This window comes from Dermacentor variabilis, chromosome 4 (genome assembly GCF_050947875.1).
Source record: "Dermacentor variabilis isolate Ectoservices chromosome 4, ASM5094787v1, whole genome shotgun sequence".
Classification (NCBI taxonomy): domain Eukaryota; kingdom Metazoa; phylum Arthropoda; class Arachnida; order Ixodida; family Ixodidae; genus Dermacentor; species Dermacentor variabilis.
In genome coordinates, this window is record NC_134571.1 from 80,915,496 (window position 1) to 80,941,291 (window position 25,796).

A 25,796-nucleotide genomic window follows, 5' to 3' on the forward strand; every position below is an offset into this window, starting at 1 on the left:
TGCTGCCTGCATTGGTTGTATAATACACTCAATCAGCTTGCAGAGCATAATATAACCTAACACATGTTAAAGTTTGCGTGAACATTAGCGATAAAAAGAGCCCATTTCCAACAAAATAAACAGTTGCTTCCATGTTAAGCGTATCAACGACACAGGGAAGACGTTCTACACGCTTTGTATATTGTACATATAAATAGGTGTGCGGGCACGGGGACAATTACTCATTATATAAATGATTAGCCGGTAAATAACCCTGAGGTTCTAAGCTTTTACAATACATTACCGTTGACATTTCCGTCGTTTCTACCAAATGCGAACTTGATACCATATATATTTCTCCCGGGGCAACGGGAAACATTGTTTATGATGGCTGCATAGCGCTTGTAAGCACTTTTAGTAGTAATTTTTCACCAGGCCCTCACTAAATGACACTATGGATCGATTGGCCATGGAACACCTATTAACATGGCCTCTCTATCCTCCAGTTGGGAATTATGTACGAATTGTACTTCTTTCAGGACACCGGAGAAACATTTTACGCTGTTCGTGGAACACGGTTCGGATGCCATCGAATGCGCGTAAGAAATTTTTTTTTCTTAGGCTGTAATTAGACTGCAGATTTTCTTTCTTTCCCCTATATATCAGCCCGTTGCTCGCAAATTCAATTTAGGTGCCACAGCTAGCTCTCCCATGACACAGGGTGAACGAAATACGGGCTCCATATAACGCCTCTGGAGAGAACGAAGACGAGTATTTAGCAATTATTTCAAAGCCAACAAATACTGCACAGACTTCGAACTTTCCGCGCACATCACCGCTAGTACTTCCTCTCCTCTCTTCAATTATAAAGTTTCTGCCTTGTTCGATCCTTCCAGCTTGACGGAAATAACGGCACTATGCAATAATTTATGCAAACTGGGAATCTGCTTCGCATTTCATTTTCTTGACGAGTGCACCGCGTGCTAACTGTCTTACGCAATAGCCAACATTCACCTGCTTTAAGAATGGCGGATGCTCCTTAATTTTTCGTTGTAAGGGCCACGAGCCCTCCTTCACAGCTTTGAATCGTTAAAAAAAAAAACCGTATAGCACGTATTCATTTTTTTCCCCGTGTCCTTCCTTTCTCCCTACAATTAGCGATGTGTTCATAACTGAACGCACGGCCTAATGTCCGCTGATGAGATCAGTCGATTCGTTCTTGCGCCGCTATTGAATTAACTCAGCCCGTTCTCCAGCGGCCCTAATGAGCAGTATCCACGTGGAGAAAACGGATTCGCGTGTTTGAGCCAGTGAACTCGCAGCGCAGCGATGACGGTTGTGTGTGTATTGCGTCGCAGTAATTAGTCTTTCCCGGGGACCTTCCTTTCCCGCTCCGTTCGCAGCTTCATTTTTGTAACTGGTACCTCGGTATGATTGTTTCTTCTTCTAATATTTGCAGTGGCCATGTTTCCCAGCCTTCTGTACGCGATGACGGCAGGTGGGAATAAAGACCATAATAATAATTCTAATTAGGAGACGGAACGTGAGGCGTAGTGCCAATGGAAACAGAGGACAATGAGTAGACAGCGGAGAGCGAACACTGAGGTATTCATCAGAGTCAGTGAATTTAACAAAAAAAATATTTGTTAAGTATTATTTCACTCCTTCAATCGCAACTAAAGACAATACAATCAATTTTAGCTGCTAGACCGCAGCTTTTAGGTCTTGTGCCAGCGTTCATTTTCTTGAAATAATGAATCGTGCACGAAGGATACTTCCTTAACGAATTACAAATTTTACATATTGATTAGCAGAATACAGAGTGTATTTTGATGAGTGCATGTGCTATTGGCCTTGGGGCTACGCTTATGACAAGCAGTGCTAAAATATGTGCAAACTCCTACAGCAAAACAAAAAGAAGAAAACAAAAACAACATATGTGGTTTTAAGTGCCAAAACCACAATGTGATTATGAGGCACGCCCGCAGTAAGAACTGTGAATTAATTTTGACAACTTCGCATTCCTTAATGTGCACCCAATGCGCGCTACAAGGACGTCCTCGCATTTCGTTCCCATGGAAATGCGACCGCCATGGCTGGGATTCGATTCCGCGTCCTCGGGTTTATCGACGCAACGCCAAACCACTACGCCACCACGGCGGAGAGCTTCCGCAGTATCTGCGCAACACGCCTCTGGACTTTGTTCCGAATTTGCCGATTTCCCTGTCACTTCCTTCGCGACATGGAACCGGTACGGCGAGTCTGCATAAAGAGTGGGCTGCGTCAATTTCAATTCAAACTAACTCACGGTGGCGAAGTGGGGAAGGATTTAGTCATACGAAACTCCGACGGGAATTGTTGACCAATCTACATGTCTGCTGAAACTACTCCGCGGAAGCGAATGGTTAGTGAACAAGCCATTAAGTTAGCAAAGGGAGCGGTTTTAATATTCCAACGCTTTGTCCATCACGAGTTGCCGTGCAATTCAGAAGTGTTAATATTTTTCTGAATTCCTATAATACAGGCTCCAGGGCGTGACTCTCAGAGCATGGAAAACATCCGTGTAGACCGATATAGCATGTGCGGGACAGATTAACAATTTTGTCCAAAAAACGCCCTTCGAATTAGGGAAGGCTTAATCGAATCTATGAGGTTCTGATTATGTGGTCTACTCCTCATGCAAGTTGAAAAGTGCGGCTGGTAATTATAGAAATGCTCGGGCTGTTTTCGATTGCTTCCCTATAACATAGCCCACTTTTTTGAACATACTTTATCAATCTGAAGCGAGAAGTCTGCAAGCTTCAGTGATCCTACAGCTCCGAGCTAATTCACTGCGATAGCACTTATTCCCTAGCACCCTCAAAGCCCTAAACTTGTTATGAAACTCCTGCGGCTTTGTCGTACCGTGCGCACATTATCAGCCATTGGGCTGCCTCCTATGGCCAACTAAATACATGTTATCAGATACTTGTTACGGCGCAAAGGTCGGTATTCTTTTGTGCCTGTTACTGAGGTATAGTTTCTAAGTTGTTTACAGCACTGGTTATGCTACGACTCATTCTACGGCATCATAATTGCAATTAGTGTAATGCATTACAACTACAGTCTTGCGATTCTTAAGGACAAAAGGCCTGCTGAAGGAACTTTAGCGCTGGCTGGTGTTAACTGTAATCCTGTGCTGTGAAAGGTTCTGATCATGTGCGTGTGCTCTTTCTCTCTCTCTCTGCTTCCGCTTACTTTCCACTTCCCCTAGCCCCGTGTTTTACACGTATTTATACCTCACAGTGCCTTTCCGCTGAAAATGAAGAAGCACCGAAAAAAATGTCCCACGATCAGGTTACTCCCAATTCGTATTTTGAGCGCAGCTGAATACGTGTTTTCATGTGTCCATATATTGAGGTAAAGAATTATAGACAGAAATCACCGCACCGACTGGCAGTGGGCCAGTACCATCAGCGCATTCGCAGAGGGAGGGGCGGTACGGGAACGCTGGCATGATGAGCTCATCGGATCGAGCTGCGGAAGAAGACGACGGCGAACGCGCGAGCAGTAGCACGTGCACGTTCGGGCAGTCATTATTCTTTTTATGCACCTAATTGCCCTTGCACCTTGGCCCATCCCCCACTGTGGGTATGTGCCACGGCCACTCAGTACAACAACAACAACAACTACGTCAAGGAGCGCAGACGCTCAACCCAAGAACGGGCAACTAAGAGCTGCGAAGTGTAACGCGCCCACTTGTTATGAGGACGTTTTCCCGACTCTGATTTACTGTAGCTTCTATCATCCACAAGTTTTCTTCGTTTTTATTTCGTAGGGTAACCGCCTCGGAATAAAATGTGGAAGAGACATTTATCTTAAACTAACGTTTTCCTGTGGCGGAAACATGTTGCGATTATTTTTTGCCAAAGACAAAGTCCTAAGAAAAGTATGACGAGAAGGAGGGCACTGCGAAATCGGTTGACCCTCACTCGCACTTGTAGATAATATTTTTCTGGTCTCCATTAACGGTTAGCCCCAAATTCGTTGAAACTCAGTGAAATTCACAGCCACGTATCAGAAATTAGTGAACTCATTAGCGAGTATGCTGGCCAATAAGTGGTTCCCAAACATTACGTAATAATTTTCGAAGCTGAACGTTTCGTCCAGAGTCAGGAAGTAAACGAGTGGCGAATTATATTACGTCTTATTTGTAAGCTTGTACAAACGTTCAATACATGGACGTTCTAACCTCGGACCGCAACCTAAAGAAATGTACCGCAATTGGCATATTCACAAGTAATTAGGTAGAAAATCATTATTGTGTCAACCTCGCACTGAAAACGCTACTGATCCGAAAGAAAGACAATATATGGCTTCAACACACTTGCAATAAATGACCAAAATACACTGAGCAAATGACAGTGACCTTGATTTGACCCGACCGATTCAATGTTGACGACAGCTGCTGAAACCGTGACTTGCTGCGCTGCTCCGGAGTCATGCGCTGCTGTCGTAAACAGAGGCAGCGGAAGACGGCTGAGGTAAACAATGGGCACGCCACCTCGTGATAAAACACGGCGGCGCCTACTGGAGCTCCTTGAAAAGCGCTTGTATGTATACATCGGAAGATCTTTTCCTTTTCTGTTTGGAGCGGCAAAAACACAATCGCCACCTGGGCTCCTTGGCATGTTGTAAAACAGGTAATTTTTTATTCCTTTATGACCACTATACCGTTAATTAAAATACGCGTACTTCGCTATTGCTTGCTTTGGGTCCACATATTCAAAAGATGCTCTTCAGTCGTTTCTATGGATTTTATATCATCTGCCACGCTGAGTGGCGAACTCCAGGGATACTATCGGTGCCTGGAAGTGCGAGCCACTTGTAAAGGACAAAACGAAATGACGATAAACATATATATCTCTACAACATGCAGCCTTGACAGACATTCGAAGGCGATCGGATTCATATTTTGTCGTTCCGAATTCGCACATGTGCACTTTATTTTGTCGGCTTTGTATGCGAACTCTAAAATCCAGCGTTCTTCGTTTGTGAGGTACGTACAAGTGCTTTGCAAGGAATCCCAATTTCCTCGCTCCACTTATCCTGTTGTCCAAAACCACTTTTGTTCGCACAGTCTTGCGTCGTAGCGCCCTATTGAAATTAAAAAAAATAGCTGTTGATGCGCGTGTTTCTAAGAGTACTTGCTGCTTGTGTAATCGCAGTGCTCATAACATTGCACACCGAGCCCTGGTTGTAGTAACACGTGAGGTAATGATTGAAACTGACCTCTCCGGCTTCACGCTGTCTCTGCATATCTCTTATCTAGTTTTCGCATAATGTTCGCCGCCATTTCCCGCAAACAACAACGCCGCGAGTCGGCGTAGCCCCTTGTTCTATGGCGGCGAAGCACAGAACCGCGACTGAGGAGAACTGAGAAGAACGCAATCTGGCTGCGTGTTGCCTCGGGGCACACGGTGCAGCATACAACAAAAGAGCTTGCCGCGAAGGTCGTTGACATACACACTAGAAGCAGTGCAATGCTGGTGCTTCAGCTATCACAATAAAATAGCCGCGAGAAGCCCTGTACAAACATCCGTTCCCCAAACTGCTTCTCCAGAGGCACTAATGCCCAGTCTGAAGGGACGCAGTGCTGCGGAAACTGTGTCTGCCATCTTTCGCACTCACCTAGCCAGCACATGTCTAGTGGATGAAAATGGTTCGTGCCAGGTGGCAGGACCGCATACTCTCGGTAATGGTGTGGGCGCTTGCTAAGCTCTGCCTGCCATTTTTTTACCGCCCAGCAGCCGCACAATGGGGCTGTTTAATGAAATCCCTCTGCGCCCAACTACCATAGCATTTTACCAATTACATGAAACGAAAGTTTATTTTCCACAATTATGCACAGGATTCACCTATCTGTATGTACGTTCGGATCGCCGTAAAATCCTTGGACAACACTTACAGTAATTGTTTAGTCGTACTGATCAGGAACACCTCCAAGTCCGCTACCATTGTCACGTTATTTTTCCGTGAAAGCTAAGTAAAATGTGTAGCATCATGTCACGGGTAGTGTTCACCTCGGCGTTAAAAACAACAAGTTAAAGAAACTGAGGAGATGTATTTATTACAAACCGACTTGGAATGAAAACGCGACGAGCGACGGATCCCTCTGTGTAAACTTTCAGGAAGTATTTTGCCTCACAAAAATTCTGAAGGGCTCTTGGAATTGTGTCCTCTGAATTGTTTGCTTCTTGCACCCTCGATAATCTCTTTCTTTTGTTCTGGAAGCAATAAAGTCTACCGGACTTCACTCGGGAAGGAGAGAAAAAAACTTTATTGCCTCTCAGTGGATTTCTGAGCAATGTCGGAGTACACAAGTTTATGGAGGTCTCGCTTGGCGACCAATTCCTCGCATGTCATATAAGCTATACTATAACTTGCAGGTGCCGCATTGTCGCGCTCCAATAAGTTTAAAGAAGACAGCTTTTCAAAAGCACAAGGTCGCACATGCTCGAGTGTACGTCTTCGGAGAGATACATGTAGGAAAAATACATGTAGGAATACAGCTAGGAAAAATCATTTGTCCGCAGGAACTTCTCCGGTTAAACACGTTGAAGTGCGAGCATTTGAACATCAGGAGGGCATCTAATAACATTGACTTTAGCTCCAACAATCTCGAAAACCGGACAGAGAAGTGGAATCGTCCATGCCGACATGCTAGGCCACGCATTTTGTGGATTATTTCTACAGTGTAGCTCATGATTTTCTTCAGCAACCCGAGTGGCACGTTTTCACCACGCACTTTAATACGCTCAGTCAATTCAGATTGATCAGATCGGAAAGCCTCCATCGGTGTTACCAGTCGTTAGGTGTTCCAATCGTACCTGTTGCTTTATACACTCTGTCTGCCCGAATTCATTCCGCAATAACACAAAGTGGGCGATCGCGGAAATCAAAATCTGCTATAACAGGCACGCAATAACTCGATAAAAAATACACCTAAACGAGCAACCAGCTAGCCTGATCATTGGAGTTGTTCATTTAGTACAATGAATCTCTTTCATAAGTCTTCCCTCGCGGAAGTATTGAACAGCAAGTTCCACTTTAGACTACTTCACTACCCCGCAATCGACAAGAAACACAGCATCTACTCACAGTGGATACAGGCCCTCGGCGACATTTCTGGTAACAACTGAACGAACGAGGAGAGGAGCTCCGATTTGCTGACGATGGTGTCCACTCTATTACGACAGCACTGCCGCGAACAAGATGCAGCTACAAGGGTTTCGCTCGCTCACGCGCGAGCTTACATAGCACAATGGGAGTCGAACGAACTTATCAAGACATTTCTCCAAACCTTGGATCAAGGTCTGAAAGTTCGCCTTCTGTCAGTTGAAGAAACACTTCTGTGCCAACTGGGACTCGGCGTAGCATTCACAAATGCCTACGCATTCAGCATTAGAAATGCCTGACAGGTCTGTTTGAGACCGATGCAGCTGCGAGGAGGCGATCAGGCATCTTCTGTGCGGTTGCCCTCGTTACAGTGTGACGCAAAAGGCACTCTTGACTGCGCTTAAAAGACTGGACGATCGTTTTTTAACGCAGCAGATAATCCTTGGACACCGGAACACACAATGCACCAGTTAAGACAGAAGGCCCTAAACGCGTTCCTCCGCTATCTTGAGGAACTGAGGACAGCATTTCAAACTCTTAAGATTTGTGACGCGCTGCATTGCGTTCATCTCTACGCTTCTCCTTTTTCCTGTTTTCTTAATATCTTCTACTCTTCAGTCACTTTCCCATTACCCATTAGCCATTTTGCCGGCACAAGGTAACTAGCCGATATTTATACTGGCTCTCTTCCTTGTGTTTACTTGATTTTTCAGCCCTCCTTCTGAAATCTTAGGAGAAATGTGGGAATGCAGGCAGAAGCAAAATAAGGCGGCGGTGTGTGACAATCACGAGATATTTTTCTTTTACATTGAATCTCCTTCAGTGACCAGTATGTTCCCGAAACTGCAGAGATGGTCGACTCTACAATCTTGCGACGTTTAAAGCCCCCGCTGAGCTTCGCCTCATCAATCATTTGCCGTAGTTTCGACCACTTGAACACCCACACACTCTATCAACCTTTTGCGGGGCTAGAGAAGATGAAAAAAAGAGTAGACAAATGAATGACAAACTGTTTGAAACGACAAGAAATAAGTACAACCAGAAGGATATTGAAACTGCCTATTTTCTTTGAAACAGAATGAGAGACAGTTCTAGAAAATAAATCATCTAACGGCTGACCAAGGGAAGCCGCGCGATTCAAACGACAGCCTTTGTGCCCACTGAAGCTCGTTAAGGAGGCCCAGATGAAACGTCGCTGCTTGGCTTCCCCGATAATTCTGCCGTTATTTGCAACTCTCGTCGCAATGCGCAGTACGGTAACATAATTTTCTGGTCTTGTTCGGTGGAGATAAAGGAGTGGACGGACAGATTCTCAATGTTCGAGCACATAAAGCCTCACTGCTTGCTAAGTTGGTGATCAGCACTGGCAGAACGATCATCAAGTGTTCGCGCATTAGCCTTGTATTGTAAACAACCTGCCTTGCAGCTAGTGATGAAATCAAACCGAGAATTAGCAATTACTTCTAAACAACGTACTCCGTCGATTCCAAAGTCATAATGACTGCAAAAGTTGTGTAACGCCCCGTCTCATAATTTGGTTCTGGCGAGCTCGGAGATAAGACAGCGCCAATGGTATTTGCCACCCGTGAAGGCTGAGTGCGGGGCGTCGCTGGGAGGCGCCGATGCATTAGCGCTAACGAGCCGAACGCGCAGCACAGGTTAATGCTGATGACGGAACACGAGTAGGAAATTACTTCGTTGTCTGCGTCTGAATGAGCAATGCGCCTTCGCACGGGCAGAAAGGCACGAAAGATATTGACGAAATACGAAGCGACTACATAAGGTATCCACAAGCAGACGCCCACGCGAAACGAAGAGAAGCGGTATTATGGAGGCGTGCGCACAGGCACTCTCTCATGTCCCCGAACTTTCAACACTACCCAAAGGGTTTTATACCAAACCAGCTTGCGTGGCGCTAGGCGGCTTCCCTGCTAATGCTCACACTGTGTGGGATTGTCCGGGGAACCGTCACGCAATTCAGGCGAGCCTTGAAAAACTCTTACCCTCCCGTAGACTTGCGATACCTGAGAAGTGGCCGGCGGACTCCTCCCCGACTACGTACAAGCCATGATCGAACTGACCACGACGCTCGGCTTGGCAGAAAGCTAGAGCAAAGGGGGGCGAAACCTGACCGGGATTCTTGAATAAACCTTATTCTCTCTCTCTCTCTTTAACTGATGCGACGATAGAGAAGGTCCTACTGCAAAATATTTCCCCCGTCAAAATTTTCCATTCATAACCGCTTATTTTAGTTACGGATCTATTTCTAACCCATCCTATGATGTCAAGACTGCCTAAATGTTTAGAAAGTTATAAAAATGCACTTACTGTTAAGTATGAAAAACTATAAATGTTTTCTGGTGTTACTTGTACTTATACTGTCACATTTATGTATCTTTGCCTATGTAGTAACGTGTCTTTAAGCAAAAAACGTGTTATTCTCTTGTATAACTACGTCATTGCTAAGCAGCTCGCTGCTGCTGCAGGTTACTTTAATTCCTATTTATTTCTTTTCACATTTCTTACCCCAGCCATTGCCTGTGTATTTGCATACATTTAGAAAAAAACGTGTTCTTTTTCTTGCATACATAGTTAAGCCATTGCAAGGCATTTAGCTGCTGATGTACGTCACTTTGACAATCTCTTGCTCTGTATCCCATGAAAGTCGACATGTGTTCAGGACCACGTCAGGCAGGTGTGATGCCTTTAGTCGCACGCTCTTGGTCAATGACTCTCCGAAATAAATTAAATTGAATTGAAAATTTAGCCTGATAGACTGAACAATTTCTATGCACCGCATTCGTGCAGTCTTAATTGCGTCTATTTTACTAACCAGTATTACATTTTCTTTTTTTGCTTTTAATTTGTTCAAGGCAATCTATAGCGTACCAACTACGCACTAATGAGCGAGGGAGGGGAGATAGGGGGAGAAAACATAATTTTATGGACACGTACTGAAGAAAAGAGCGTCAACAAGAGCACCAACAACATTGCACATGTTGAAAATATCATCATAGAAAAATAAGCGTACAAGTGGTAAGGATTCGACGGCATCCCCACAAAGGGGCGTGACCTCGTTACAGCTCAACGTTAGTTATATGCATATTGATCACGCTCTGTTGAAGGTACGTAACTAATGTCTTGGAGTGTCCTATGTATAAGCAGTGTAGCAAATACAACGTATAATAGACTGAGAAAGTGTTTAAGGAAGCTTTAGTGGATGTACGCGAATCTCAGTAAGAGTAAAGAATATGCAAGATTTATTTTATAAGTATCTATCGTACACGCTTGACTGTAGGGCTATGGCAGGCACACACACACGCACACACACACACACGCTTTTTTTGGAGAGGAGTATAGAGCTTGCTTAGTAGTGTTCATCGTACCTAAAATGAGTACTTGCTTGAAGAGCACTTCTAGATGCCTTCAAGTAGAAGGAAAGTGCTATGCTTACAAAGTTTTACTGCAAGAATAGCAAATCAGTTGCAGTGAAGTGCTGTGTCCACTTCAGTCATGGGACGGCAGGCTTGAAGAAGAGCCCCTTTCGTGGAAAGTGGTAAATTCGAACCACGAAACGCTATCAGCATAGCCCTCGCTAATTTAATGAACATTCTGCTTCGCACGAAAGTGTAGCTATAATCATAGTATAATGAAACTTACATTCGTAGTTGAAGAAGCGCATTTGTAAAACGCACAAATAGATAAAGAATCTGGACAAAAATATAGTCGACGCGTTGTTCTAAGTCATGAATAACCAACGACCCCCTTAGCGCTGTTAAGAATAGTGTGCATGTTCCTGTTTCCGCACGACATCGTGCACTGTATACATTGCACTTGAGGTCAGTGCTTGTCGTAGTTGTTACTTTTACGAGGCAACGAGTACAAGCAAACTTCCAGCGAGTGGCTTGTCTGCAAATATCCGCAGTGTTCCTTCCCGTCGGGAAATCCTATACGGTTGTTGATTCGTGTCAACGTCGGGATTACTACATAACATACAGCTTCGTCGTGTGGCTATAGGGTGACCCAAAGTGGTGGCAGTACTGCTTTCATCATTGCTTACACGTGAGACCCAGAGTGCACTAAAGTAAGGCTCAGACTCCGAAACGAATGACTGTAATGAGAACCCCGTGCTTGCATTGCTGATAAAGCGAGCTGTCGTGGTGAACACAATTGCTGCTGTCGCGGCGACGGCGGCGCGCTTAATCAACGTGCGCCGACACAGTTTTCTCGAGGTTAGAGTAAGCTTCCGCTCGAGTTCACGATGAACTTGAGGGCCCTCATGTGTGGACAAGCCTGCTTCCTTTCAACACATAAGCATACCGCTTCCATGCACCTCCTTAATTGGTGCGGCAGTCGCCGTATGGCACACGACGGGCTTCAACGCGGCTCGCTTCGCTGAGCGCGACGCAAGGTGCAGGAGCGCCGAGCTGTGCTGAATGCAAATGAACCCAGAGCCGTCGCGTGTGGCAGACCGCCGCCCGGGAATGTGCGGCGCTGGGTCGGCAGCGACGTCGAGCCATCGTTGGTCGCGTTGGCGTTGCGTGTGATGTCCTCGTCTTCTGCTTTGCTGCTTATAGTTTACGCTGGAGTCGAGTTCCGAAAGGAGGAGCGAACAAGCGGTTCTTTCTTTACAGTCAGAGTTATAGCGGCCCATCTGTTGAGTTCACACGTGAGGCTTGCGTGTGGTTCCTTGCCAAATAGAGCCGTTTAGCGCCGCTTAGTGGTTTCGGTACGCATAGGAACGCATGGGTATAAAGCACATTTTAACGCGATAGCGTTAGGGGCTCCGTGTCGCCGAAAATCTGGTGTCGGCGTAGGCGTCGGCGTCCGCGGCCGAGCAAACCATCCCGAACAACGCATATGGTATACGGCACCTAAGTTGTTCCTCTATCAATAAAGTTCTTCATACCTTGTCTTAAGCTCTTTACAAAGTTAGGCCAGAAATTCTACGAAACAAAACACCAACGGCTCATGATTTTTTGTTAAATATTCTAAAATTGAAATATAAAAAGTTCAAAACACTAGCAGAAGATTGGGTCATGTAAGAGACCGCGTTTCTACTAGAAAACTCGCCTTCGTGCAATGATTTCACCGCCAGCGTTTTCCGCTAAACATTACGGCTACTTATAAGCTGCAGTTGCACGGAAGCGTTAGAAGCAGTCAGAGATATTGAATACTATCGGCGTTTTACTCTTAAAGGCGAAGCTTACGCGTCCTCCAAATTTTTCTAGGTGTGTTTGGGAAGGGGCTTTGGTGGGAAGGGATAACAAAGGCTGTTTTTATCAGGTGAAACCGGGTTTTCAATGAGTAAGCATTTGTGTGTCTAGCTAACGAGGTATGGACCGGTTGTCCGTCACGTAAGACGAATCGATATAAAGAAAATAATGTATAAAACAACAGTTTCTATAAAGGTTTTGTTGAAAGCATTGGTGATGGCGGAATAAACGCCATCTTTAGAAGCACATGTTGAGCCGACTTGGCGCATTGCAGACATCAGTAAATTTTTGATTTTGCGAAAATTTAATGCCAAACAAGCCGAATCCCCGTTACGTTTCGGTGGTCGGGGGATGCGCCTTACGTTGAGAGATTCCTTTACCCACCTTCACCGAAATGCCACCGACCCATGAGGGCCCATGCGCCTCATTTTACGCAACACAGACAGATAAACAATCGATCACTTGATAAGGATGATAAGGAGGGATGAGGGGTTATATGGGTCTCATTATGGTTGATGATGGTTAGACGGGATTGATAAGGTGCTAAAGAGCGGTAAGGGCTGATAATGATCGGATCAATTTCGATAATGTTAATAAGCACATGTACCGGTTGATAGGGGTCGGATAAAGGCCCATAAGGTCGATAAGGACCGATACGATTTGATAAGGGTCGGATCATGCTCAATAAGATTGATAAAAACAAATACGGGTCGGATATAGTCCAATAAGTTTGATAACGACTGCTAAGGGTTGATAACGGTCGGATATAGTCCAATAAGTTTGATAATGGCTGCTAAGGGTTGATATGCTTCCTTCTCGTCGGATCACGTTTCCTAACATTTATAAGGACACCGAGCGGCGTGGACATGAGCAACTGGCACAATGCTTACGCATACTTAGACAACTACCAGAGGAGTTTCTGCGTTAATTTTTTTGTAATCTTTTTCTCCGTGCTGTTGCCACATCTTCCTTCGCATACAGAAGTGGTTAGGTTTCGACGCTTACTTAAACAATTTTTTTTCTAAATTTTAGCTACAAATCCATGCCTGCCATTGAAGCATGTCGCAAACTAGCCTAAGAAAACTGTTTTATAGCTAAGCTTTCTTTGCCTATCCTCCATGGCTTGGGCTTGACTTACTGTTGTCTGTTGCTCGACCGGTCAGTATCTCCGCGAATATATTTATGGACATATATACGAAGGTGCTGTCTTGCACGATTGGCAGATATGGGGCAGCGCACAAAGTTGTTCCATATATTCTGCATACCGAGGCCACTGGGAGCGGCGGCGAGTGATGTACGTAAGCGAGCGCGAGAGCTCCAATACAAACACGCAGTCGGCGTCATGCCATCGTCGTTGTGTCATCGTCATCATTTCATAGCCTAGATTCTATTGTGACGATACCTCCGTTTCGCTGCTGTCTTCATTTTGTCGCTCGCATAACTTTCTGGCGATTTTGTCGCCAGTAATTACGCTGTCTATCATGCCTTCGTCATCACAACATCGTCATCGTACAGTCATCGTCATTTCATCATCGCCATACCATCGCTATTACGCCACCAAATACATTCTGTCGCCGTCATGGAATCATAGCATAACTGCGTCGTGCTGTAATCATGCTCGTAATTTTATGCTGAGATTTCAGCACAGCTTGTGAGTGTTTAATAAATTGATATAAGAATTTACTAGCATGTTGCTGATAAAAATAGACATTGCATAAGGTTACCTCTTGAACAGGATGAATTGTACACATCGGGTTGTCGCATAGCATCTAAATAACCACTTCAAGAAAGCTTCACTTTGCATCGATTCCAACATGTGCGTTGTTTCTTCATATTTATTTATTGTTATGACAGAGTTTATTGACGTAAAGTTATTTAAACAGACAAATGGCTCACTATTAATGGTTCACAACCTATGGCAAATCAGTTCTGCCAAAATATGCAAGGTGGAAGAAGTTTCGTCAAAAAGAAAGAATTGTAGGTCATACGAGAGCGTCACTAAGCTACAAAGGAAACCCTACATGGTTTCCTCAGAAATAAAGCTTCTCAAATTAAAAAAAATTTCCTACTGCTACGGGCATCGAACCCAGGACCTGACCGTTCCCGGGGCTTTTCATAACATATGCGTAAAATATGTATCATACATGGGGAGGGAGCTTTCGATTTTCGGGAGACATGTGTTCCAACAATAAAAAATATGCACCCCTCTCGCACTGTGGGAATTATTTTATACGAAGGAAGTCTCTCATCGTAGCTAATTAGTCCAGAAAGCCACTCGAGCTCTTCTGCAGCACCTGAAGGTGACAGACTTTAGATGCGCTGCACCTGACTTAGTGCATGTGAAAGCGTGATCAAGACTCGCGTGTCCGCTCTCTCTCGCTCTTTCTTTCACTCCCCCTCCCCACGTGTTGGGTAGCAAACTGGAAAGTCTATTTAACTTCCTTGCCTTTCTTTCCTCCCATCTTCCTCACGCTCATATTATACGAAGCATTTTGTAGGTTGTTGGCTTCGTAGCATCGTTTAGACAGGGAAAAAGCAAGTAAAGCAAAGGCAGCGAGGCCAAAAACACAAGCGTACGTTTCGCTACCCTACACAGGGGCTAAGAAAAGGGGGATTAGAAAGAGGACAAAGGGGGAAATAACGTTTTTCAGAGCATGTTTGCGTGAGGTGAGCAATCGACCTTTTCTTTTTATTTTCCTGCGCTGGCCCTCTGCGTGTAGAAACGCTCTTCCAGACTCTAGCTCTGACAAGTGGGAGAAGTCTCTCAGAAGCTCACTACTTGCCGACCAACAACGGGCCGTCCAGCAGGCCCGCGAAGCGGCCGCCATGTTGCTCCCTGTCGGTCTCTACGTGGGAGACGCCCGCTACGCGCTAAGCCTGTCCCGCAGGACCACGATAATGTTTTACAGTCAAGTCCCTCTGCATACGCCTCCATAAACATTATGGAAGGGTACCGTGGCTTTCGCCTGTTGATTTGTGTACCACCCATGTTGAATGTGCCTCGTTTGCGCGTTGCGTGAATTGCGATGACTTATTAGCATCTTCTCAGGGACAGCCTGTCGTTCCATGAAGCCATGTATTACTCACCGACTACTGGGGCAGGAGGACTGAGTGCGCTGTTGTGCTTACAGTGCAGCCGACAAAGGCACGTTGAGTTCTGTCTGCAGACGTGTGGCTGGTTCATAATTTGTTGTCGCTCATTTTTGTACTTGCAACTCGTTTTTGTATGCATTCTACACATTCTTTAAACATTTCGCATACTCAAGAAGCCTCGGGCCGCATCCTCCCGCGTCGGATTTACTAAAGGGGTGCTTTTGTTTACATGGACATATATAGCCACAAATATTGTGGAAATGGCACATCGTTGATGTGAAATAATGCCGATACGTACCAAAACATACATATCTGCGCATGTTAGCCGCGTTGTTTTATCCTGAGACCAGCCAATATTAGCGGCCGACTCCGTTAAACGGCTACTATGAACCATATATATATACTTTGCGGGCTGTTATTACTGATTCTCGCTTTATATTAACTGCATCACACTTACAGTTCCTTCGTTCCACAAAGTATTATTTGACAAAACTATTCTCGTATAAACACTCATTTATAGATCATGAAAAAAAAAAGAAATGTTCTTTGGCGAAAATGCGGGTGCCATCGCTGACAGCGTCGGTAACTGAGCATGGCGGTTGTTTAGACTACCGGACAGTTTAGTTAAACTACCTGCAAATCTTTCCTCCCCTCGGTGCACCGCACGCACCGTCACCTGTTTGACGTTTGAGGCAAAAATAAGCAGTGTATAAGTGGAATAAGAAATCCGTTAGCGTGACAGCAAGTACCGACCCACCCATCTACATAGCGAATGCGACCAGCAGCCTTCGGGAACGGTGACGCACAGATGTTGGCACGACAGTGTGTCTCGGCTTCCCGCTCATTGTGTGCCCGCCGTGCGAAGTGAATAGTCGTTGATTTCAAATTGGTAAGGCCAGAACCGAACTGTAAAAGCAGTTACCTTCGTCAGCTCACTTTCACTTCAGGGCCGCCGGTAGCGGGTCCACGAACTAGACGGTTCTGCTAGACCTAACCTTCAGTGAACAGGATCAACATCGGCACAAACTTCATGTGCACGACTCGAAAGGGCTGAAGTTTGTGGATTTAAACGTCGAAAGCATGTTCCGATTCATCTGGTGCACGAATAAATTATACATGTAAGCGAAGGCGCTTTGTCGGGTCAGTGGCCGATTGTGCATACATCCGTAGAACGATTATCATTATGCAAAAAAGAGGTGAGGCGTGCAGAAAGGACACAAGAGTAGAGAAGTGGACAATACGAGCGCCGGCTATCAACTGAAGGAAGCACTGAGGTGAAAAAATAAAGAAGACACAAAACTCATCTGCACTAGCTCAGGAATGGTGTCATGAATGGTACCATTCCTGAGCTTGCGCAGATGAGTTTTGTGTCTTCTTTCATTTCTTCTCTTTTTTGCATAATGAATCCTTACCAACTAGCTCAGCTTTCTGTCGTTCTAACGATGATCAGTACGCTGATTTTGCCGGTGCCGTTGACACAAAACTCCGTCACACTACGAGAACTCGCGCTCGTCGGTTGCGTCGTAAATTGTCAGCCTGGTATTATAAAGCGGGCTCTGCGACGCACTGTGCTGAATAGTCCACCAATCGTTGGCGTCGGCGTCTTATAAGGCTCGTGTTGAACCAGTGTTCCCACGCCTTAAACGAGTACGAGCGGTCAGGCACGTGCTGCCCCCACGAGCGAGAGAGCTATAGGGCCAACGCTGCAAGAAGACTTCGTCAGCAATGTGTTGCTTGCGAAGTGCCGCCTCAGTGTAATACCGGGGCCTTTCGATAAACTTGCTAGCCATCAATGAAAGGCAGTTACACTCGTGATTCACGTTGCAGTCCGGACGAAACCCTGGCCGCTTTTTGTTTAAAACCTGGAGTTACAGTCGCACGCTGCGCACATTCTCAGCACCACACTGACGAAGAGCTTCAGGTAGCAACAGGTGAAGTTGTAAAACGGTTCACGTACGGCACGAGTATATGCGTAAATGCGCCTCCCTGCGCTTTCTTTCTTTCTTTTTTTGCAAGGGACTTGCCTTTGAGATAAGGGCGTGCGGTCGACCCTTCAGAAACGCTTTGCAACCTAATCCGCTAGGGCAGGGCACATGTGGCATCGTGCCGTGCGTGTGTGTGACGGGAGCACGAATGAAACACCACATCCGTAGTGCACCTTTATCGCATGTTTGCGTTACTTCAGGGCGCTAGGATGGCGTTACAGGCAAGAGAGACAGCTTATGGTGCTTAAGGGTGCTCTGGAGCCTTCAGTTTGTGAAGCATGCAAGTAAAGAGTAATACGAAGTATTTTTTCCCAGCAGCGTGTCCCATGTCCTTGAGCACGTCACGTAGTGACAGTAAGTTACGGACATCACTCTGCTGCTTCATGGGTATGCAGTCCGGAATATATTTTTATGCGCTAACACAACATTTTATTCGCAGGATTGAGTTACGGGCCTATAGTTAGAGCGAGATGACCATAGACCGCACCCACCGTGAAAGCTCAGTAGCTATAGCTGAGTTGGTCTCCCGGTTGTGGCAAATGCATTCCGATCGCGCTGCAAGACAGAAGTGCTTGTATATTTAGATCTAGGTGTACGTAAAAAATAACGCAGCTAATTTGTCAAAATAAATCCGAGGCCTCCAGTGCGACTTTTTCTCATATCCTACTGTACAGTTTTCTGGAGGGTAAACCACACAGTTCGAATCGACTTCGACGCGTAGATCGTGCAGAGGCCGGCAAGTTGTTCATGGGTGCAGTCTGTTTCGGCATCAGCTACCTTTATTTCGATAGACAGTAAGAAATCGCATTATATATCCATCCATGCAACGCATTTAGAGAAAATTATTCAGTGCTGCGTTGATTTCCAAGATTCTATATAAATTAGGAGTGGAGTTATAAATTCAGCAAATTCTATGGTTGTAAGGGGATGAGCTGTGTACAGAATAAGATGGTGTCAGTCATTATAGTGTGTGCCATGTGTAGCCTCCGTCATACATTGCCTGAAGACGTATCAAGCGCAATTCAGTTTCTACTGTGGATGGTGCTTGAGATTTGTATTAGGGGTGTCTTGGAGCTGCCCTATCGGAATTCTACTGAATAGCAGTTGACGTGACGTGACGTGAAACTCACGTGATCGCCTTTGTGCTCTTTATTTCGCCTACCCGTTACTACTTTTACAGCGAAGCTGGTAGACTATCGTTCGTCGGCAAAAGGTGGGCCCATCCTGGAGCTTGTGCAATACCGGGCCGACCCGCGGCGGAGGTGAAGCACGCTTTAAGCACTCAGCAACGTGAAGCGAAAAGTGCATACATTCTTTGGAATCACGCATATGCAGAGAAGACGTTGCCCTGATATTTGCAAATATGCGGGCAACGTCTACTTTGCGATCATGCCAATTTAATTTTTTTCTTGACACAACTTACGTAGCCGGATCCTTAACCAGTTGTGTTCACGTTACCGGTGGTAACTGGGGACAACAGCTGCTTAATATTAGATTTTTAAGCACTCGAGCAAGATCGAAAGAAATGCATTTGATTAATCCACACACAAGAGAAACGTTTTATAGCGTCGTCACTATGCAATTTCAATACGGAAAGCCTTATACGTGATATCTATACAAAGACCATAATGGCGTCACAAATAAGGTGCAAGAAACAATGGCGAGGGTATGTTAAGTATACTACGCAAAGCCCCAGTACACTTGCGCGTTTCCCTTTGACTATTGTTTTCCCTAAATCGCGAAGCATGGCTTTGTACAGCCGCTACTGCCGGCCGGTGCCCCTCTTATAGCGTGTCATCTCGTGTCGAACTATCCGCTTCTCCAAGCGCTGCGAACCCGAAAAGGCAGGCATGCTCTCGTTCTATAAAGCCCGCGGCGATGTCACCGGGAAAATTCAACGCGTGAGAATTCTGCCAGCCGCCCCGGTGTCGTGCTCTCCTCCTCGCTCTCTATGCGCCTGGCACATATAGAAGAACATGGGTGCTCGAGCACGTGTATGTATATATAGGCAGAAAAAAAAATAAACAACGAGAAAACATTGCAGAATCGGGAAGAAAGATATGTTCGCCCATACGCTCGTACATTCTGCCAGTTCCTGCCTGCCTTAAAGGAAACGCTTCCCCCCCCCCCCCCCCCCCATCCTTTCCTCTCTTTTTTTTTTTTTTGTGACCGATCAGCGCCGCCTCATAGAGATGGGGCTCCGCCGGAGTTTTTATTAATAGTCTGTTGTTCACTACGCAGGTTCTTCCACAACACTCGAAGTGTGCCGGCCTCGGTACAGAATTTTGTTCAGGTATTGTTGTTCGCCGTTCTGTTTAACTCTCCGATGGTAAGTAATAGATATCGTAAGCTTTTCGTTGTAGCGCAACGTTGAATTACCGCTGTCATGGCTCCAGCATCCAGTTTCTGTTGACACTGCCATCAGTGCCGTGTAGCTAACGGAAGGTATACTGCATTCTCTTTCCAAGCCTATAGCGTTCCTCTATTATGATACGATAAGTGTCAATGTTTATATAGACTCTGCTCAGTAGAGCTGCCGTTTTTTATGCAGCAGTCTGTCGAAGAATTCGACGCCTTTACGAGGCTGTGTACTTTGGGTGGTAGAATGCTTACTTCCCACAATTCCAGTTTACATACAGTACTTCACGAGTTTGATTGTCCACAGAGGTAGTGCAGTAGCGGGATAAGAGATAGAGAGAGATGCTGTTTTTAACGTATTTGCCTGGCTGTCAGCCTGGCATGCTACTGCAGGTGCTGGGATCCCTACCTGCGTCTGCTTACCAAGAAATGTATGCCGCCTCATCGTGCTGAAGTTTTTCTTGTAGAACGATGAAAAAAAGACTTTATTTGGATGTCACAAGTTGCTTAGATCATGATTGATCTTGTAAACAATATAATTTTACTTGGCTCTGCGTATTGGTCGTGAAGAAATAAACTGAACTGAATTGTAACGCAGTCAGTGTTTGAAGCGTGTGTTTGTGTCTTTGCAGTATTTACCTCGCGCTTACAGTGACATTGAAAACCAAATAAACAGTCCACAATAACACGCTTTCGCCATATTTTTTACTCACTTCAGTTTCTGTATATCAACAGTTATTTGATTTCATGTTCCTATGAAAAACTTGGAGAGCTGCCCGTCAAGAAACCCTAAAAATCCAGGTTGAATGCTGAGATACCGAGAATATAGGGGGAAAATACACTTCCACGATACGTAGTTTTTCTATATAAAATGGATGATCCGTATCGAGCTCTAATCGATACCATTCCGATTCCGATATAGCCGTTTTAGCCGCAGAAAGTGCAACGGGCCAGCGGCTCTATACCGAACTAAGAAAAAATGGCTCAAGTGCTTTTTTTTTTTTTTTCGCCTACGAGATAAATTGTTTTCCATTTTTCCATGCCTTGAGAAATTTGTTTTTAATTAAATTTTGGACCCGTTGGTTCTCCTTTATACGGTGAATAATAGCCTTCATTGTGGGCTCATGAGACCATTCTCGCTATTGAGGGTAAACACACACGTATTGAGCGCCACTGCCTCGGTAATCGAGTGTAAGTATTTTATGGACGTCAATTAACCGCTCATCTATGCGACTATCACCTATGCGACTACCACCTACGCTCGATTATGCTTCCACACGGGGTTCTGTCTGCATGGCGGAGCGCTTCAAATCAGCAAAGCGCATGGTCCGATAGACTGGAAACTCATACAAGAAATAGCGAGAGTAATGCTCAGACGGGTTCAATGTGTTCAAGTAGTGTTCCATGAGCGAAGACGCCAATGTGGTCACTGCTTAAATTTGTGCACGGCCAAGATCATGTTTGGGCCACGAAGCAACGCTTTAGAGTGATGGAAGAGCAGACAACGACAGACACGAGCGCTGCGAACGGATAAAATTAGTACACCTTGTATCCAGTAGCGGCATTCTTGACATCTCGAAATTGCATTTGCGAAGCAATTTATCAGAATGCCTGAGATGAAAGCGCCAGTACATAGGTTACCACTTACCAGTGGTAACGTGTTTTCCATGAATAGTGCATTTTTATCCTGATCCCTCAACTAGAAAACTTCTGATTAAACTTCACCGAAAGTGCGACGGGGATATAGACAGTGGCGTAGCTAGGTCGTCTGGCACCCGGGGCCCTTAGCGCTTCTGTCAACCCCCCCCTCCCCCCCGAGTGTAGTCGAGGAAGGCGAGGATATCGACAATTTTCGGGTGTCTTGCGACGTATATGACACCCCCCTCCCCCCTACTGGCCCCGTGCACACGGGGCCCACGGCCCCCCGGCCCCCCCTGTTGCTACGCCACTGGATATAGAAGCTGGAATTTTGGTCAGGTGGATAAGAGCTTTTAGGGTGGTGTCTTCCCGTACATCGCCCCATTCGTGTTTCTATTGTATTCCTAGAATCTATCAGCTCGTACAGCTTTAGATATTTCTTTGGGTAAATATCGTTTAGGAACAGCTGCCTACCTCGGCACGGAAATATCTGCACCACCATGACAAGCGTAGACTCCATCTTTAACAAAAGGATTCGCCAACACCCGCCCTCCCGCACACACACGAGCACTTTTTTTTTCTTCGAAGAGATGCATACCGTAGTTGAGATTAACACATTGGCAGCGCCTCAGAATATCTGTTTGGGAAACTTGATACGTGGAAATATTCTTAACGTACAAAGTTGTAATTTCGGAGTTAGCGCGAAAAATTACTGAAAGCAACCACGGCGGCTATTGAAGCACGTAAAAGTTTTTCCTGGAGTCATGGGCTTGCTAGCAGACAATGTCATTTGATCACCACCGTTGATACTTATTTTCGTCTAACAGAACGCGAAACAATGTGAGGTAAGAACAGGACAGTACCAAGCGTCTCTTCCGTCTTACGTCACATTATTTTGCCCCCTGTTCAACGATAGATAATAAATATGAAGCACTTAAAGCAGCGAACCAAAATACGAGAAGTGAGGTCTATGGTGACGTCAAGGCGTCTACCCCCCTCCCGCCCCCTCCCCCTCCTCAAATGAGAAAGAAAGAAAAGAAGACTGTACGCCAAAGCTATGACGCACAGATTGAATTCGATTTTACTTTTTAGTTATAAGCACACGCTATAATTAGTACAGAACATATTCTGTCTTTTAAGTTGTGTTATTTAAATTAAGTTATGAGTATACTTTAAAAGAGTTAACTGCTGGCCTCGTTGGTGATCTTGAGATTATCAGGTTTTATGTGCCAAAACCAACTTTTGATTGTGGGGCACGCCGTTGTAAAGGACTCCGGAAATTTCGACCACCTAGGGTTTTTTAACGTGCACCTAAATCTAAGTACACGGGTGTTTTCGCATTTCGCCCCCATCGAAATGCGGCCGCCGTGGCCGGGATCCGATCCCGCGACCTCGTGCTCAGCAGCCCAACACCATAGCCATTGAGCAACAACGGCGGGTGAGTTTGTGTTAAACAGAAGCTTTTGGCAACTATGTTCTTTGGTTCACGTGGCCTGTAACCGAGATATTTCGCTCCAAATATCTTTATCGTGTGCTCAGTCAGCCTTCTTTTTCCAGATCATCACGGCGGTCGAGCCACCTTCCCTGTGAAATTATATCTATTGTCGAAAACAAACTATTTCGTAAGGCATTAGCTAACATTGTATAATTAGGAATTATTAACATGTTATTTCATTTTTTTGCCGCACTTGCAAACCACTAAGGACGACACCAATTAAAATTGTACTTACAGGAATTATCAAGATCCTATTTTGTTTATATTATCTGTCGTACTTACAAACATTAAGCAAGATATTACATAGCATAGCATATTACACCATAGCATAACTAGGAATTACTAATATGCTTCATTGTTTATTTTTCGTATTTCATTGTTATGCTTCTCGTTTCCCCACTCCCCTCTGTACTGCCTTCGGGCCTTGAGGGTACCATAAATAAATAAATAAATAAAAACTCTAGTAGTATTACCACACTGTATTGAACGGGAAGAACCTATCGCTGCAAAAACTATGAGACTAGAATTTTGCTATTAGTGGGCGAACGTGTGCCAAGAAAAACAAGCAATTCCTAAATAACAATATTAGCGGTGAGGACAGCTGGTGGCCTAATACAACCTAGAGGTCAACTCCATCTGATATTACAGCGAATCTGTTATTCCGACTATAGAAGCGTTCGAAAACGTTATATGCCACTTTTCGCGCTTTTGTGAAAAGACCTAGATAACTAACAAAGTTTATATTTTGAGAAAATGTGGCTAACAAAATCAGGAACACGCAGGCAAACTTTGAAATTTTTGTGAAAATTAGGGGTAAATTAAGGTTGCCGCACCTTCATTTACGGCCTGTTTAGAGACGTTGTATAAAACGCTTCACAAGTTTCAGCGCTTTCCTGAGAGGACTAGACAAGCATAGAGTTCATTGTTTCAGAAAATGGGGGCCACACAATCGGTAACATGTACCAAAAGTTCGAAGAGTGTAGGTTAGTTACGTGCTTTGAAAATAATTACTGAATACTTGTCTTCACGCAAACTTTATGCGTTGACAAAGGCATGTGGTTACTTTAGCCCGGTCTCCTTGATTAGCTATGCGAAGCACGGCACTTACATTTCGTTAAACTAGGAAGCATGCTGCGAGTGACGAGAAATCAATGGTTAATCTGTGCAGGTTATTTATAGCACTCGACGAAAGTTATTTGTTGAAGCATTCCAGTGTGTCAGGCACCCGTTGTCCGCGATGTTTCCCAGAATCATGCGGAAACAGCACAAGATAACTTCAAACTCAGCGAAAATAGGGGGAATATGAAGTGCAGTGCGTAGTGAAAATTTTGTGTTTCTATGTTGAATACAAGCCTCACAAATGAATATTTATTCCTTGCTTTCCCGCTTTCTCCACACGTGATAGCTAGCAATGTACTTTTTTCTTCGGTGTCCTCAATGAATTGACCTCGTTTACATTCAAAGAAGCTAAAGGGAAGATCCCGGGTAACGTGTGCACGACATTCAAACTGTGTGGGTAATAAAGACTTTTGCAATAAACTACATATCTGTGTGCTTCGAAGCTTTATCAGTTTGTTTTATGAGCAGAGAAATATTTGGCCAACTACCCCTGTGTAATTACAAATGGCAGCAAGACAGAGTTCAACCAAATTGTGCGGAACACTATTGCAAATTTGTGTGCGAAATTTGATGCCTGTGTATCAATTACTGCGTTTGTAAAAAAAAAAACTTTAGCAAGCTTTTCGCTTTTTTGTTAAAGCTTGATGGGACATTTTTTTAAAGGCCGAAGTTTTCATGGAAATAAAATTGCAGAAGTGGGAAAGAATAAACGACGAATCCACATGAAATAATGAGCTCGTCATTCGCCAATGTGAAGACAGAAAGGAATCGTCTTCACAGCAGCTGAGGGCCTTCATGGTTGACGAGGATACTTGTATAAAAAACAAACAATTACAATTCTGACATAATAGTACTGCGGGAACCCGCAAGTGGAGAGAAGTAATTAATGAAGGGAAAGTCAGACATCCACCTGTTCGGGTGGATGTCTGATTTTCCCTTCGTTAATTACCTTTCTGTTGATAAAAGCACATGCTAAACTGCGAAAATGTGATAGCCCTAAAGATGTCTATACGATATGCGTAGTTTAATGTTGCTCTCTGCATGGCCTTATAACACGTTAGGGTAAATTTATATTTTCAATAGTATGCATATATCCTTTATTTTGAGCATTCCTAAATATTCTCCAATATCTTGCAATATTCCAGCGTTTTCATTAGAATAGAACACACATTTTCTTGCGTAATGTGCTGAGAAGTGGCATGGTTGATCACGGTGTCAAACCTTATGCCAAGAAAAAAAAGGGAGCTCTTTCAACTCTTTTTGCAGCTCCATTGGCTCAGAGGGGTGTGACAAAAGCCGTATCGACAAATTTTTATCCCCTCATTAGAGCCTAAAAAGAGAATAATCGAAACCATAATCATGCGAGTGTCACGTTGTCAACGTTCCTCGATCCAGTCATTTAAGAATATGCCATCGGTCAAGAGAATCGTACTTACTTCACTTTAAAAAAGATGAATGTGCATATCTGCCAACCTTCACAAGGTTTTTTTTTGTTAATTGTTTAAACCATCTTATATGCAACCAAATTGTATACCCCTACTATGTTTCATTCCTGTTTTGACGCATAGGATTTCATTTGGTTCCTTGTGCACTTTGGTCTATTTTTACACTCATTACGGTGGTGTTCAAAGGTGGCATACATTTGCCGGTGAAATGTCTGTTTCGTATGTTTTAGAAGCGGCCTTTGAGACTACTTTCAAAGGGGAAAAGTTAATGTCCTAGGAGACACTTCTGTCTGGGTCAGCAGACTTTGCT

The 25,796-nt window shown here is 44.7% G+C and overlaps 1 protein-coding gene across 3 annotated transcripts in view; it reads right to left on the reverse strand.

Annotated features, from left to right (window-relative positions):
* LOC142579412 (guanylate cyclase soluble subunit beta-1-like) overlaps nt 1-25,796 on the reverse strand; it is a 99,333-nt gene that overhangs the window by 70,792 nt on the left and 2,745 nt on the right. For 2 of the 3 annotated variants that reach the window (XM_075689566.1, XM_075689565.1), the window contains exon 1: nt 7,120-7,261. The exons of the other annotated variant lie outside the window; for it this stretch is intronic. The gene's annotated coding sequence lies outside the window, so the exon portion shown is untranslated. Of the gene's footprint in view, nt 1-7,119; nt 7,262-25,796 lie in introns of those variants that run through there. 3 annotated transcript variants of the gene reach the window in all.